The sequence below is a fragment of the Carcharodon carcharias genome, chromosome 15 (assembly GCF_017639515.1).
Source record: "Carcharodon carcharias isolate sCarCar2 chromosome 15, sCarCar2.pri, whole genome shotgun sequence".
NCBI classification, from domain to species: Eukaryota; Metazoa; Chordata; class Chondrichthyes; order Lamniformes; family Lamnidae; genus Carcharodon; species Carcharodon carcharias.
In genome coordinates, this window is record NC_054481.1 from 83,825,437 (window position 1) to 83,840,505 (window position 15,069).

The window sequence follows — 15,069 nt, forward strand, 5'->3', positions numbered from 1 at the left end:
AGATGGAGAGAGTGTGAGCAAGACACTTGGCACTGCATGGAATGTTTGTGTGGTGAGCAGAGCCATGGACAGGATGAGGACATGAGCTCGAGAGGATATGAGCCTGATAGGGATGTGAGGGTGTGTGTGAGAGTTAGTGGTGTTGTGCCATGAGGTGTGAGATCCCTGTGGGTGTGTGATGGGTTTGTGAGTGTGTGAGTTGAGAGTGATGAGAACAGTGACTTATCCTGGTGGAACGGATGAGACCATTCATCCTGTAGCAGCACTGGATGGCTGCCATGTTTTGCAGGGTATTAGTGCTGACCACTGCTGTCACTGCCACCCATGCTGGATTATTGATGTTGCTGCCCCTCCTGTGGCCAGAGTAGGGGGGTTAGAGGACATCATGGCGAGGCTCCACTGCGTCCAAAATGTGCTCGAGGGACGTGTGATTAAACCTGGGGGCTGCAGTCTTCTTGCCTTTCAGGGCCAGGTTTTCTGTGCAGCAGAAGCACTGAGAGGAGTGTGTGTGGCTGCATTTTAAGTATGGCACATGGTGTGATAAAGTGGCAAGGTGATGGCATGGTGGGTGAATTAGAGCCCGCCTGCCATTGAAACAGTGTGTTTCCCAGGAATGCATGATTAATGAGGTGGGATTTGGATGATTCATTGGGAAAAATGCTTTTTTCCACCCGCACTTATTGCAAATCTGGGACGATTCCGCTCAATATAAAATAAAGGGTGAAACTTTAAAAGGAACAGAGGGACCTGGGTGTAAATGTACATAAGTCATTGAAGGTGGCAGGGCATGTTGAGAGAGCAGTTAATAAAGCATATAGTGTCTTAGGCTTATTAATAGAGGCACTAAGTAGTAGAGCATGTGGAACTTATATAAGACACTAGTTAGGCCTCATCTGGAGGGCTGCGTCCAGTTCTGGGTGCCATAGTTGAGGAAGGATGTGAAAGCATTGGAGAGAGTACAGAGGAGATTCACAAGAATGATTCCCAGGATAAAGAACTGTAGCTATGAGGATAGATTGGAGAGATTGGGACTGTTTTCCTTGGAGAAAAGAAGACTTAGAGGAGACTTGATGGACGTATTCAAGATCCTGAGGGCTAAGGGCAGGGTAAATAGTGAGAGACCGTTCCAACTCAAGAGAGCATCAAGAACTAAAGGGCACAGATTCAAAATAATTAGCAAAGGAGCAAAAGTGATATGAAGAAAAGTATTTCAACCAGAGGATGGTTGGAGTCTGGAACAAACTCCCTGAAAGGGTGGTGGAGGCAGGTTTGATTGAGGTATTCAAAAGGAAATTGGATTGCTACCTGAAAAGAGAGAATGTTGAAGGTTACAGGAATAAGGTAGGGGAGTGGGACTAGGTGCAGTGCTCTTTCAGAGAGCCGGTGCAGACTCGATGGGCTGAATGGCCTCCTTTAGCACTATAAAGATACTGTGATACTGTGGTAGAACAGGCTCGGGGAGTTAACTTGCTCCTATGTTCCTATCTTTTGGTCTGAGTGAATATTATGGGCTGTGTGGCTCATTTGTTACAGCATCTTTTCCAGCACTGTTGAAAGTGAAAATTTAATTTTATTTGATTGGTATTTGTCTCTTCATACCATCAAGGCAACTAGGAGTGGGCAATAATTCTTGCCTTGCCATTCATGCACATCTCAAATAACTAAATAAAAAAGCTTCAATCATCTACTTTCACTCTTTATTGAATAAGTTGAGTGATTATTATAACAGTTGGTTTGATACCTCTTGTCTCTCGTTGCTTCTTTTACTGATTCTGCAACTCTCTATTTAAAATTGCGCAGCTTCAATGGCTGTACATGAGGTTAGCAATTCAGGGGATTCAACACATCACTTTCTCAAACTCCAGTAGTTGGTTTCAGTTAGATTTTTGGTGGACAAGAGATTCAAGGGTTATGGGGTGGGTAGGCAGGAGTGTAGAGTTGAGACCACAACCAGATTAACCATGATTTTTATTGTATTGTGGAGTAAGCTCGAAGGGTTGAATGGCCTACTCCTGCTCCTAAGCCCTATGTTCCTTTGTTCCTATGTTCAAGGTTAATACTGGATTCGTGTCCATTTAGAGTCAGGGATGGAAAAGAGGAAGGATGATAAGTCTCGAGTTAGTAGTCCAGTTAATACTTGTTCACATGAGCCAGGGTGGCAGTTCATTCAATTATCAGATTCCAGCAATAGCGCCAGCTATTGAGATTGGTTACAGATACAGAAAGGGGAGTGACTATTAGTCACATACACAAGGTCAAAATGTAGCAGTGAAACACCCTGATACTTGTAAGGCAGGAGCACTGTAATGTAATCCTGTAATGTAATGTTTTACTGTAAAGAGTAATAGTTGTCATGCTCCATTGCTGAAGAACAGGGGTCAGTGTAAAATGTGTTCAGTGATGCATGGAGTCTCTGTAGGAGGCAATTGAATGATAGGAAATGATGGAAGAGGGAGTACAAGAGCATTTGGCTACCCAGTTTTGTTTGTTCAGAGTCATTGTGAGATGAGAGACCAACAGCTTTAAGGAGGAATGAAGAAAGGGAACCTTCAAACTCTGCTTCTGTGATCTCCATATCTGTGGATCACTCCTACACTCTGCTACTCATGTGATTCTCTCCATCATAATGTGGGTGGTACTGGTTCCCAGTCCCACATTAACCCTTATAGTCTCGAAAACCCAAACACTACAGGTTCCCTTGTCAGTTAGGAATCTATCTAACTCTTCCTTACAAGTATTATTTCAATGACCCTGCCTCCAATGCTCCCTGAGGAAGAGAATCCCATCTGTTAATGACCCTCTGAGAGAAAAAGTATTCTCCTCATCTCAGCCTTAAGTAAGACACCACTTATTTTTAAACTGTGTTTCCTAGTTCTAGCCTCTCTCATAAGGGGGAAACATCCTTTCAGCACCTACCCTGTCAAGTCCCAACACCCAGCTCGCTCTGCTCCTCCACTCCCTTTAGAATTGTATCCTTTATTTTACATTGGCCCTCCATGTTCTCCCTGCCCAAATGAAGCACTTCATGCTTCTCTGCATTAAATTTCATCAGTCACTTGCCCACCCATTCTGCAATGTACTCTCTTGAAGTTTATCATTATTCTCCTCACAGTTCACAATACTTCCAAGTTTTGTGTTAGCTGCAAATTTTTACATTGTTTCCTGTACACTTAAGTCTGAATCATTAATATGGATCAAGAAAAACAGTGGTCCTGGTACTGACCCCTGGAGATCTCCACTCTTGAGCCTTCTGCAGTCTGAAAAGCAACAGTTCACCAATACAGTTCTGATGAAGAGTCATACGGACTCGAAACGTAAACTGCATTCCTCTCCGCAGATGCTGTCAGGCCTGTTGAGTTTTACCAGCTATTTTTGTTTTAGTTCATCAATACACTCTGTTTCCTGTCACTTATCAAACTTTATATCCATGCTGCTACTGCCCTGTTTATCCCATGGGCTTTAACTTTGCTCACATGTATGAGTAAGAGCATCATTGAGTTTCATTCATGTGAAGAACCAGGAAATGTGCTATATAAATGTAAGTAGAGAACAAAGTAACAGTAAAAACTGGGAAATAAGAGTACTGGTCCGAACTGTTTTTTTCCTCCTGGGAGTTCTTTCTTTCTTATTGGTCTGCGTGTTGCAGCATTTATCTCCAAATCCATCAATAAAAATCAGGTGTCCAGAATTGGTCATGTGAGGCTTTTGCTGATTTTCCAATGCACACCAGCTGCAAGCACAGGAGAATTGAAATGAAAAGGAAGAATTCATGAGGGAGCAACAAATGGAGTAATGCAACTGGAATCACTCTTCATGTGGAAGTAAAGTTTCCCCAGAGAGAAGTGTTCACGCTGTGGATCCAAGTTACCCCTGGGGCACGTGTTACATCACAAGTGACAACTACCGCCATTTTAAGGGGCAATCCCATCATCGCTCATCCTGTGGAGAGCAAGGACCAGATCGTGGCTCAAGAGGTGGAATTCAGGAGACAAATTCATTTTCAGGCCATCAATCCCTCCCAGCAGGAAACAGCCAAAGCTTCTGATTTTGGGGGAGTTGAGGGGTTCATTAGTGAAAGGTCAGAAGTGGTGGCTAGTTAGTCACTAGTGGGTGGTGGGGCAGGGGATGGGGGTGTGGCGGGGATGGAGGTGAGACATTAGATAATGGCCATGTTCTGGCCTGATTCAGTGGCCATTGCTGCTGTCTGTGCATGGCTTCAAAGAGTGAAAGAATCTGAATCTTCACATTGCTCAGAGCAGATGGAGAGCTGGAACCCAGGACAGGGGAGGGAAATGTTCACGTTATTAAAATTGCATTGCTGTGCAACAGACCTTCTCCAAAACTTCCACTTTTTTCAATCAAACAAAACTTTTCCCACACTACTTACCCTGTTCCCATCAGGTTGGAGCTTTTCAGCTTCACATAAGGCAGAATTTTCCCCCTGTCAGGGGGAAGGCGCGCCTCTGATCTGTGCCCCCAATTGGGACCGTGCCACCATTTTAAGTGGGTGGGCCAATTAAGACCCGCCCAACATATGTCCCATATGGAAATGCTATGCGCTCCCTGTGCGGGGGGAGAGGGGGATTCACTGAGCTGAGAGTGCATTCTTTCACACATATTCATCTCCCTGAGGCTGAGTGCTGCCTCAGGGAGATTGGCTCTACAGTAAAAAATGTGAAAAATAGAAAAGAATAATTTCCCTGACATGTCCCCTCATGTGACACTGCTTAGTTACCTAAATATGCCCAATTAACAATGTTGGCAATTTCATTTTCCTGCCCTCTCCCTTGTTATGAACCGAGATGAGAGAAATGTGTGGCTAATTCTAGCCCCCACTTCTCCACAGGTCATAACAATAGTTTAAATGTTTAATTCACCCATAAAATTGCCTAATTATTACCTTTTGACACTGTCATTACCAGCAAAAAAGACTCTAATCAGGCTTCTTTCAGTAAACACAAAAAAATTGATTTATTATAAAAAAACTTTTTAAAAACAAATTATAAAACTGGTTAACAGACAAGTTGTAGTTTAAAAGTTTAACGATATTCCCCCTTTATAAAAAACAGATATTCGAACTCCCATACACTGACACACAAACACAGGACAGGACAAAACAAACACTGTCCCCTGCAGAGGCTGGAGGATGGGAACAATTCTTTTAAAAGGATAAAATTCTAAGAGACTTGATGCTGTTGATCTAACAGAATTCTGGTCACAATAGGTCTGGAAGTTCTTTCAGAGGGATTTGTTGGTAAAACTGTCCTTGATGACTCTTACTTATCACAACTTTGCAAACTTTCAAAATAAAACAGATGAGTTATCCTAATGAGGTATTTCTGAGTAAAGTTTAACTTACTCCTGTTGCATGTAACACAAAGGTGGGGCAGAGAGAGGAAAAGAGAGAGTCTTTTCTTGCAGCCTGCTTCTAAGGCACCCACTCACTGGCTGAAATTTTAAAGGTTGAGATGTTCAAAGAATACTTCTCTTAGGCCAAGTGTTTTTAACCAATCAGCAAGGGTTTTTAGCCTGGCAACAGAAGTTCCTTATTAACTTAAATTTGTAAAGTATCTCTTCCCTCTCCAAGCGTTCCCTGCTGGACATCTATCTTGACGCATGGGGGACAATTTTCTCCCTGTTGGGTGGGCTGGTCAGGAGCAGGTGTGGAGCCGATCGCCGTCTGTGCAGTGTGATGTGTGCCCAGTAGCGTTCAGCATGAAAGAGCACAGAAATCTCCCTGGGACACAGAGCTGAACTCAGGGAGATTAAGTTCAAATTTAAAGTTTGAAATAAAGAGAGAGAAAAATTATTCAGACATGTCCCCTCATGTGACAGTGTCACATGAGCTGGGACATGTTTATGAAGTGAGCAAAATGTATTTATTAATTTAATAAAACCACCCTAGATGAGGTTTCGTCCACAAAGGCGGCTTGGGCTCTTCGCTTGCCCACTAAGCTTAAGGTTGGATGGGCAGCCCTGTCAATTACCTAAATTAGTTAAATTACCTAAAGGTCTTAACAGGCCTTTGACAGTTTGGCGGACACGCGCACCCGCCGAATGAAAGATCGGAATGACACGTGGTGACATCGAGACGCACACCCGCGGGGCCTGCCCCTGCACACTGAAGAGAAAATCATGGTTTCTTGAAGAATAGCATATTCACAGTCCTGAATTAATATTGCAAACTTTAAAAAATAAATCAGGAGGGAGAATATCCAAAATTCAATGTCCTCCAATTTTTCCAAAAACGGTTTCCTCACACCCTGCTCTCCTCCCATTCTTGCAGAATCTGGCAGGATTGGCTATGGAAGTGGTGCAACATGTCAGTGCCTTTTTTGAATTTGTCACTTCCCCTCCATGTCGACTCAATTTTGGCTACAAAAATCCAGAGCCAGGTGTGTGTTGGACAGGATGAGGAACTTTCATGAGTGGCAGCGGCTGTGTGAATGCAAGGAATGAGGATACTGCCCAACAGATAGGTGACCTTCATAAACCAAGCCAATCACAGCTGAGCAGAAAGGGTTTGCATTCAGTTAGTGTGAAATGGCTGTTAGCCAGGAAGTAGCCATGGTACTTTCATCATGTGGCAGGTCTTGGGTCCTTGCAATTCTGGGAGGAGAATATGACTACCCTCTGAACCCATGGCTGCTGACCCCACTGAGAATGTCCCTGACAGCAAGGATGCCCAAAGTCCTCAGTTGGCACTTGGACCTTTAAGAAAATCCAGCTGTCGGGCAGTAAACAAATCTCCCCCAAAAAAGTGTAAAAGTGAGTTACTAATAAACCACAAATACCTCACCAGCCAATGCTGAGTAGAAGAGTTGTGTGGCTGTGGTTGGTTGGGAGATCTCTCAGTGTGTAGATTACAGATGTTTGTTAATTGAATGATGCCCGTGTCTTTGAGTTCAAAGTCCTGTAACTGGATCTCTAACCGAGAAACCCACCTGAAATGGGCTGACCGAGAGTGTTTTGTTTCTAATGTTTAAGATAAATGTCAAAGCCTTCGAGATAACCTGTCCTTCAATCATCTGGACAGGTTTTTGTGGACTTTAAATTTTAAACATCCTCCACTTTGGATATTCGGAGTGACCTGTCATCCAGTGTTCACATTGGATGAAGCATTTCTGTTATTTTAATATCATTGTAATCCATGGTATTTAAGTTACCTGTTACTTCTGATGAAAAATTTGATTGGTGGGCCATAAAAACAGGGAGGGGTATGACAGAACTGAATTTATTCCCTACACTGGATCATCCCTTTGCCTGGAGGTGACTGCCCAGGTGTACAAGTATAGGGAACACAGCTTTAAACAGTGGAGTTTTGGGCTGAATCAGCCTTCATGTATCCCACCTGTGGTTTGTGTGAATGTCCATAGATTCAGGGGCAAGGCTGCCAAACAGTATGAAAAATAAGAGTGAATTAATTTAAGTTTGGAGGCACGAATGAGGCCAGCACACATATGTGGGCCAATCTCCAAAGTGGAAAATCCCTTGTTCCCATTTAAGTGGGAGTTCAGCGCTGTCAGTCTCACAGTTACTAGAACCAAGCCACTCACTGAGCACAGGATTTGGGAATCTCTCCCATTTGTTCCCAGAGCAGTCTGCCTACTCTTTGGGTTGAAATTAGAGGGTAGGCTGCTTTTCCCACCATCGAGGCCAGAAGCTGGAGTTGCTTTGGTCACATATGATATTCTAGTGGCCAGCCAATTAAGAGTTGGTAGGTGGAGGGGGGGCAACCACTGAGGGACCACAGATGGGTATTGAGGTGGCAGAGGTGGCATAAGGCCCCATATTTTAAGGCCTACCAAAATGCCATCACCCCACACTTCTCTGCATTGAACTTCATCTGCCACCCATCTGCCTGCTCCACTGACTTGTCCATGTCCTTTTGAAGTTCTACAATGTCCTCATCACAGTTTATAATGCTTCCAATTTTCATGTCATCCATAAGCTTTGAAATTGTCCCCTGCACACCAAGATCTAGGTCATTTATATATATCAGGAAAAGGAAGGGTCACACTACTCACCACCCTCCATCCCTCCAACAGGAACTCCACTACAAACCTTCTTCTAACCTGAAAATATCCATTGACCATTACCCTCTGTTTCCTATTACTTGGCCAATTTTGTATCTACGTTGCTGCGATTCCTTTTATTCCATGAGCTATGACTTTTCTCACAAGTCTATTGTGTGACACTGTATCTAGTAGACTCATAGACTCAAAGACGTTTACAGCAGGGAAGGAGGCCATTCGGCCCATCATGTCTGTGCTGGTTAACAAGAGATCCGACTACACTAATCCCCTTTTCCAGCACTTGGCCCATAGCCCTGGAGACTATGGCAATGCATGAGAATACATAAATACTTCTTAAATGTTACAAGAGTTTCTGACTCAACCATCCTTTCAGGCAGTGAGTTCCAGACTCCCATGACCCACTGGGTGAAAAAATTTCTCCTCAACTCCCCTCTTAGCCTTCTACCTCTTACCTTAAATCTATGTCCCCTGGTTATTGACCCCTCCACTAATGGAAAAAGTGCCTTCCTATCCACCCCATCTATGCCCCTTGTAATCTTATACACCTCTATCAGGTCCCCTCTCAACCTTCACTGCTCCAAAGAAAACAACCCCAGCCTATCCAATCTTTCCTCATAGCTCAGACCTTCCAGCCCAGGCAGTATCCTAGTAAATGCCTTTTGAAAGTCCCTGTACACCATATCAACAGCATTACCTTCATCAACCCTCTCTGTTGCCTCTTCAAAAAACTCCAGAACATTAGTTAAATATGATTTCCCATTCAGAAATCCATGCTGACTCTTTCTAATCAACCCACATTTTTCCATGTGCCTGCTAGTTCTGTCGTGAATAATTGTTTCTAGAAGCTTCCCCACCACTGAAGTTAAACGGACCGGTCTGTGGTTGCTGGACTATCCTTACAACTTTTTTTGAACACTTCCTCCTTATCAATATTGAACCCTTTCATTGACAGAGTTTCCTCCCCTGTCACCATGGCCTGGGTAGCATCTGCTTCCTTGGTAAAGACAGATGCAAAGCATTCATTTAACACTTCAGCCGTCCCTCCTGCATCCATGTGTAAATCTTCTTTTTGGTTCTTCATTGGCCCTGCTCCTCCATTTACCACTCTTTTATTATTTATATGCCTATAGAAGACTTTGGGATTGCCCCTCATATTGGCTACCAGTCTTCTCTCATAATCCCTCTTCACTTCTCTTATTTGCTTTTCCACCTCCCCTTTGAACCTTTTGTATACTGCTTGGTTCTCAATTGTATTTTCGACCTGACATCTGTCATAAGCACACTTTTTCTTCTTTATCCTAATTTCTATCTCCTTGTTCATCCAGAGAGCTCTGGATTTGTTTGCCCTACCTTTTCCTTTTGAGGGAATATACCTCGACTGTGCATGAACCATTTCTTTTTTGAAGGTCCCCCATTGTTCAGCTACTGTTTTTCTCGCCAACCTTTGGTTTCAGCCCAGCTCTGTTCTTGCCCATTGAAGCCATCTCTCCCCCAGTTAATTATTCTTACTCTGGATTGCACATTCTCCCTTTCTACCATCATCCTAAACCTTACGATACAATTATCACTGTCCCCTAAACGATCCCCCTCTGACACTTGATCTACTTGGCCCACCTCATTCCCAATGATCAGGTCTAGCAGTGCATCCTTTCTTGTTGGATTGGACACATTCTGCTGTAGGAAATTCTCCTGAACACAATCTAGGAGCTTTGGCCCCTCTCCGCCCTTTACACTGCCAATGCCCAGTCTACATTTGGGTAATTAAAATCCCCCGTTATAACTACTATATAAAGACTGCATTTCTCTGTAATTTCCCTGCAGATTTGTTCCTCTACATCCTTCTCACTGTTTGGCGGTCTATAGAAAATACCGAACCACGTAATTGCACCTTTTTTGTTCCTTAGCTCTAGCCAAGTTCATTCTGTCCTTGAACTCTCTGGGACATCCTCTTTCTTCAGCACTGCAATGCTCTTCTTGATCAATACCACCAGCCCCTCCTCCTTTCCTTCCTTTCCTCTTTTCTGAACACCTTGTACCCAGGAGTATTTAACACCAATTTCTGCCCTTCTTTGAGCCAGGCCACAACGTCATATTTCCACGTGGCAATCTGCACCTGTAGCTCCCCAATCTTATTTATTATATTCTGAGCATTCACATGTCATGTCTATGCCCACAGAAACACTTGCCTGTTCCCCTAACTAATGCTCTCCTATCACTATTGTTCTTCCTTCCTTCTTCCTTCCCTCCTGTACAGCTAAGCCGCTCGTGGTGCCCAAACTTGACTCTGACTGCGCTCCTCTAAGGAACCAGTGCCCTCACCAGCCTCCAAATCAGAAAACTGATTAGTGAGCAGGACCCCAGGGGACTCCTGCACCACCTGCCTAGTTCTCTTGGACTGCCTAGTGGCCACCCATTCCCTTTCTGCCTCTAGGCTCCTAAGCTGCGGTGTAACCACCTCTCTGAATGTGCTTTCCACGTAGCTCTCAGCCTCACGGATGTGCCAGTGACTCCAGTCGCACTTAAGCTCTGAAACCCAGAGTTCAAGTTTCTGCAGCTTGCAGCACTTCCTGCACATATGATCATCTAGAGCATTGTTGGCATCCATGACTTCCCACACATTACAGGCTACACATTCCACCTGTCCAAGCTACCCTGTCATGTCTTAACTTTATTTTAGTATGGTTTACTTCTATAACTTCATTATACTGGCCCTGACTTACCTTTTCCTGGTGTTTCTCACTTAAATCCAAGTATAGCTTCTTTTTTAAAAATAAAACACTTTTCTAATTTAGAGCAATTTAAAGGCAGTCCCTAACAGCAGTTTCTTACCAACCAATAGACTTACTGTTTTCCTATGATGTCACTACTTGTTTTTTCTCACTCTCTTTTTGAACTCAGCGTGTGCCAGTTCCGAGCAGCTGACTGCCGTGCCACTCTAACTCCCAAGTTAAGTGTAGGCCTCAAGTCTTGGTCCCAAGTTATCTGCTCCCACTCCAGGCTGCTCCCTCACAAGTCTGCTGCCTCTCTGACTCCCAAGGTAAGTGACCTAATTCGTTCCACCAAAGTAAGTAATCCACATCTCTTTTACTTTTGGGAACTTGGATGTGGCAACACAAAAGAGTATGTTTGGTGGTGGGGGAGTGACCACCCAGTAAGTGGCATTGGGGGTCAGGCAGCAACAAACCCTGTCAGATGCAGAACTCCATCTTGGTGAGAGGCGCCTGTTTGTCTTTGCTGACTCCAGCACGGTCCCTCGAGCGTGGCCACATGCAGGAGGTATTTGTGCGCCCCCATCATGGACCACTGGGCTGCCACCTCATTGTGTTTGTCTTCATGGGGAGACTAACAGTGTTCATTTTTGTCCTTGCAGGAGAAGACAGCCCATAACCCTAAGAAACAGACCAAGAGCCACAGAGGCATTCCATTCCTATATATCCTGACCCCCATGGAAGATGGGACTTCAGAATAGGCCAGGCAAAATAGCAGCCACTCCATTGCTGGTGCTGTGACAGGAGTGGCTATCCAAGACAGTGAGTAGCCAGGTGCAGAGGAACAAGGGAGCCTCTGGCACACACAAGTCAGAGTGCTCATGGGCAGAATTTCACCCATGTCAGGCAGGCTGTGCGGGGGCGAATGGGGGTGGTCGGCACTGGACTGCGATTTCACACTGACGGGCCAATTAAGGCATGTCCAGCATGAAACGTGTGTGGCAGCGCACAGCGCTGCCTGTGTGGGCAAGTGGGGAGTGCAAGCTGGGCGAGCGCGACCTTTGTGCATGTGCGTGAGCGGGTGCTTCATAATCTCCCTGAGGCTGAGAGCCGCCCGCCACAGGGAGATGAAGGGATATGAAAAAAAAAATCTATAATGAAACATGTCCCCTCATGTGACTCTGAGGACACCTGTGGACAAGGTTTCCAAAAAAGTGCAAAGGCTGCTTGGCCTTTTCACCTTTCACTAGGTGGTCATCTGCGCATGCACCCCACCCAACCAAGTGTAAAATGACACACAATGACATCGGGCGAGTGTCTCAATGCCATCGTGCACTTGAGCAATATTTCGGACATGCGCTGGAGTCATTAATTAAAAGAAATTTTTCGCTGCCTGTCCAACCTTACATTTGGCAGGGGAAATGGCCAAGCGGCCTTTGCACTTTTTTGGAAACCTCATTCACGGTCAATATGAGGTTTCCAAAAGCAAATAAAAATAAAATGAAAATCTTTTAATTTTTCATTAATAACATGTCCCTGCTCATGTGACAGAGTCACATGTGGAGAAATGTTTCATTACATTTTTATTTGTTATTCTTTTTCATATCTCTTTACCTCCCTGAGGTAGCTCCGTGCCTCAGAGAAATTATGAAGCGCCCACTCGTGCGCATGTGGGAAGCTCATACTCGCCCAGCTCACAATCCCCACCCGCCCGCACAGGCAGTGCTGAGCGCTGCCGCTTGCATTTCACACTGGGCAGGACTTAATTGGTCAGCTTCCCGACCGGCCCCACCGAGCCCACCCGACATGGGTGAAATTCTTCCCCAAGTGTAGCTGGAATGTAGCAATGGGAAATGCTTAATCCTTCAGTCTATCCATTCTGTCATGCAGGTCAGACCACAGAACAGGGGAGCTGCAATAACTGGGAGAGAGCCAGCCATAAATGAGGAGGAGGAGGGAGACTCAGAGGATCCACTGTTACCTGTACCCTCCGCTAGTGCAGCCAACCTCACCTCAGTGGGCATGCAGTTGTGCTTAGATTGGGGGACAAAATAAAATGAGCACAGCACAAACACGCTCAAGCAACTGACAGGTTGTGGCAGCCGAGGTCCCTGACACTCAGAGGGCTGTGAGAAGGCCTGTTGATGTTCATGGTCAACCTGATGTTATGTCTCTGTAGTGGTCAGCAAGGCAGCAGATGCTGCAGTTAAAGCATGAGATGCAGGAAAATCTGGGGGAGCTGCACGAGACAATGTACACTCTGGTACAAACACCCATCCAGACTCTGAGTACCGCCGTGTCTCTGGCAGGTACACATTGGGCCTCTTCCATCAAGAGATTGGCAACTTCTATGGAGTGACAGACCAAACAGACCACCCACTATATACCTGATGCCATTGCCTTGTCCATGAGCTCAATGCTGCAGTGCCAGGTGAGAGGGGGACAGAGCACCTGAAGTCCTCCTCGGGTCAGCAGGGAGGCACAAAAGTGCCTTGCAAAGGCAAGATGTTTCTGCATCTGGGGGCTTCTGGGATACACTGAGTGTGGACAGCACCTCCTCAGCCCCTCTGCCAAAGACATCAGTATCTCAGGTAGCCATAACAGAGGATGGTCCTGCAACTGTGCAGAACCCCACCAGTATGCCAAGGCCCTCCAGGCCTCAGGCAATCAGAGGATAGCCACTAACGTCATCCCAAGCCACAGGGCAGCAAGGCTAGCAGGCTGCCTCTACTGCAGCTGCAAGTGCTGGTGGTGGGGAGAACCACATAGGAGCACATATAGGAACATAAGAACATAAGAAATAGAAGAAGGAGTTGGCCATTTGACCCCCAAGCCTGCTCTGCCATTCAATAAGAACATGACTGGTCTGATTGTGGCCTTTACTCCACTTTCCTGCCTGGCCCCCATAAGCATTGACTCCATTGTCAATCAAAAATCTGTCTAACTCAGCCTTGAATATATTCAATGACCCAGCCTCTACTGCTCACTGGGGAAGAGAATTCCAAAGATTAATGGCACTCTGAGAGAAAAAAAATTCCTCCTCATTGCTGTCTTAAATGGGAGACCCCCTATTCTGAAACTGTGCCCCCTCATTCTAGGTTCCCACGCATAGGGAAACAGCCTCTCAGGATCTGTCAAACCCCTCTCACAATCTTATATGTTTCAATAAGATTTAAGAAGAACATTTAGCTGCATTTGGGGGTCACAAAGGAAGAGAGTGTCAAACTGTGAAGCCTTGAGTTTCTTTTGCTATTTACTAAAGGATTAATATTCTGGTACGAGGTCTCCTTCCATGTTTTGTGGCCCTAGGGGATTGTAGTTCTGGTTCCTTCAAAGGGCTGGTTACGAGGAACAATGTTGTGTGTGGTCAACACTTCATCCTTGTTGCTTTGTGATGTGCAACTGGGTGCAGGGAATGGAAAATGAAGTAAGTACAGGAAGGTAAGGTTTCATTGGTATGGACACAACAGGTAGTAAGGGTCATCTGAAAAGTCTTTGTATTAACACACTCAAACCTGTCCTGAGGAAACTTCCTCAGGAGGCTGGTCACATGGCCCTCTGCCTCTTATTCCTGCACCCCCACCCCGACGTAGGCACACCTTTGGCCCTGCTAGCCTTGCTGCCGTGTGCTTGGGATGACGTTAGTGGCTGTCCTTTGATTGCCTGAGGCCTGGAGGGCCTTGGCGTGCTGAGGGGTTCTGCACAGGTACAGGGCCCTCCTCTGTTGTTATGGCTGCCTGAGAAAATGGCGTCATTGGCAGAGGGGCTGAGGAGGTGCTGTTCACACTCAGTGTATCCTGAGAGAAGCCCCCAGATGCAGAAACATCTTGTCTTTGCAAGGCACTTTTATGCCTCCCTGCTGACCCGAGGAGGACTCCAGGTGCTCTGTCCCCTTCTCACTTGGCCACTGCAGCATTGAGCTCATGGACAAGGCAATGGCATCAGGTATGTAGTGGATGGTCTGTTTGGTCTGTCGCTCCATGAGAATTGCCAATCTCTTGATGGAGGAGGCCAAATGTGTCACGGACACGGCGGTACTCAGAGTCTGGATGGGTGTTTGTACCAGAGTGTACATCATCTCATGCAGCTCCCCCAGATTTTCCTGCATCTCATGCTTTAACTGCAGCATCTGCTGCCTTGCTGACCACTACAGAGACATAACATCAGGTTGACCGTGAACATCAACAGGCCCTCTCACAGCCCTCTGAGTGTCAGGGGCCTCTCACTGCCTGATGTGGGACCTCTGTCCCTCCCTCGTGCTCCTCCTCCTCCTCAGTGAAGCTCCAAGACCCATGACAGGTGGTCTCTCTCAGTGCACAAGGCAT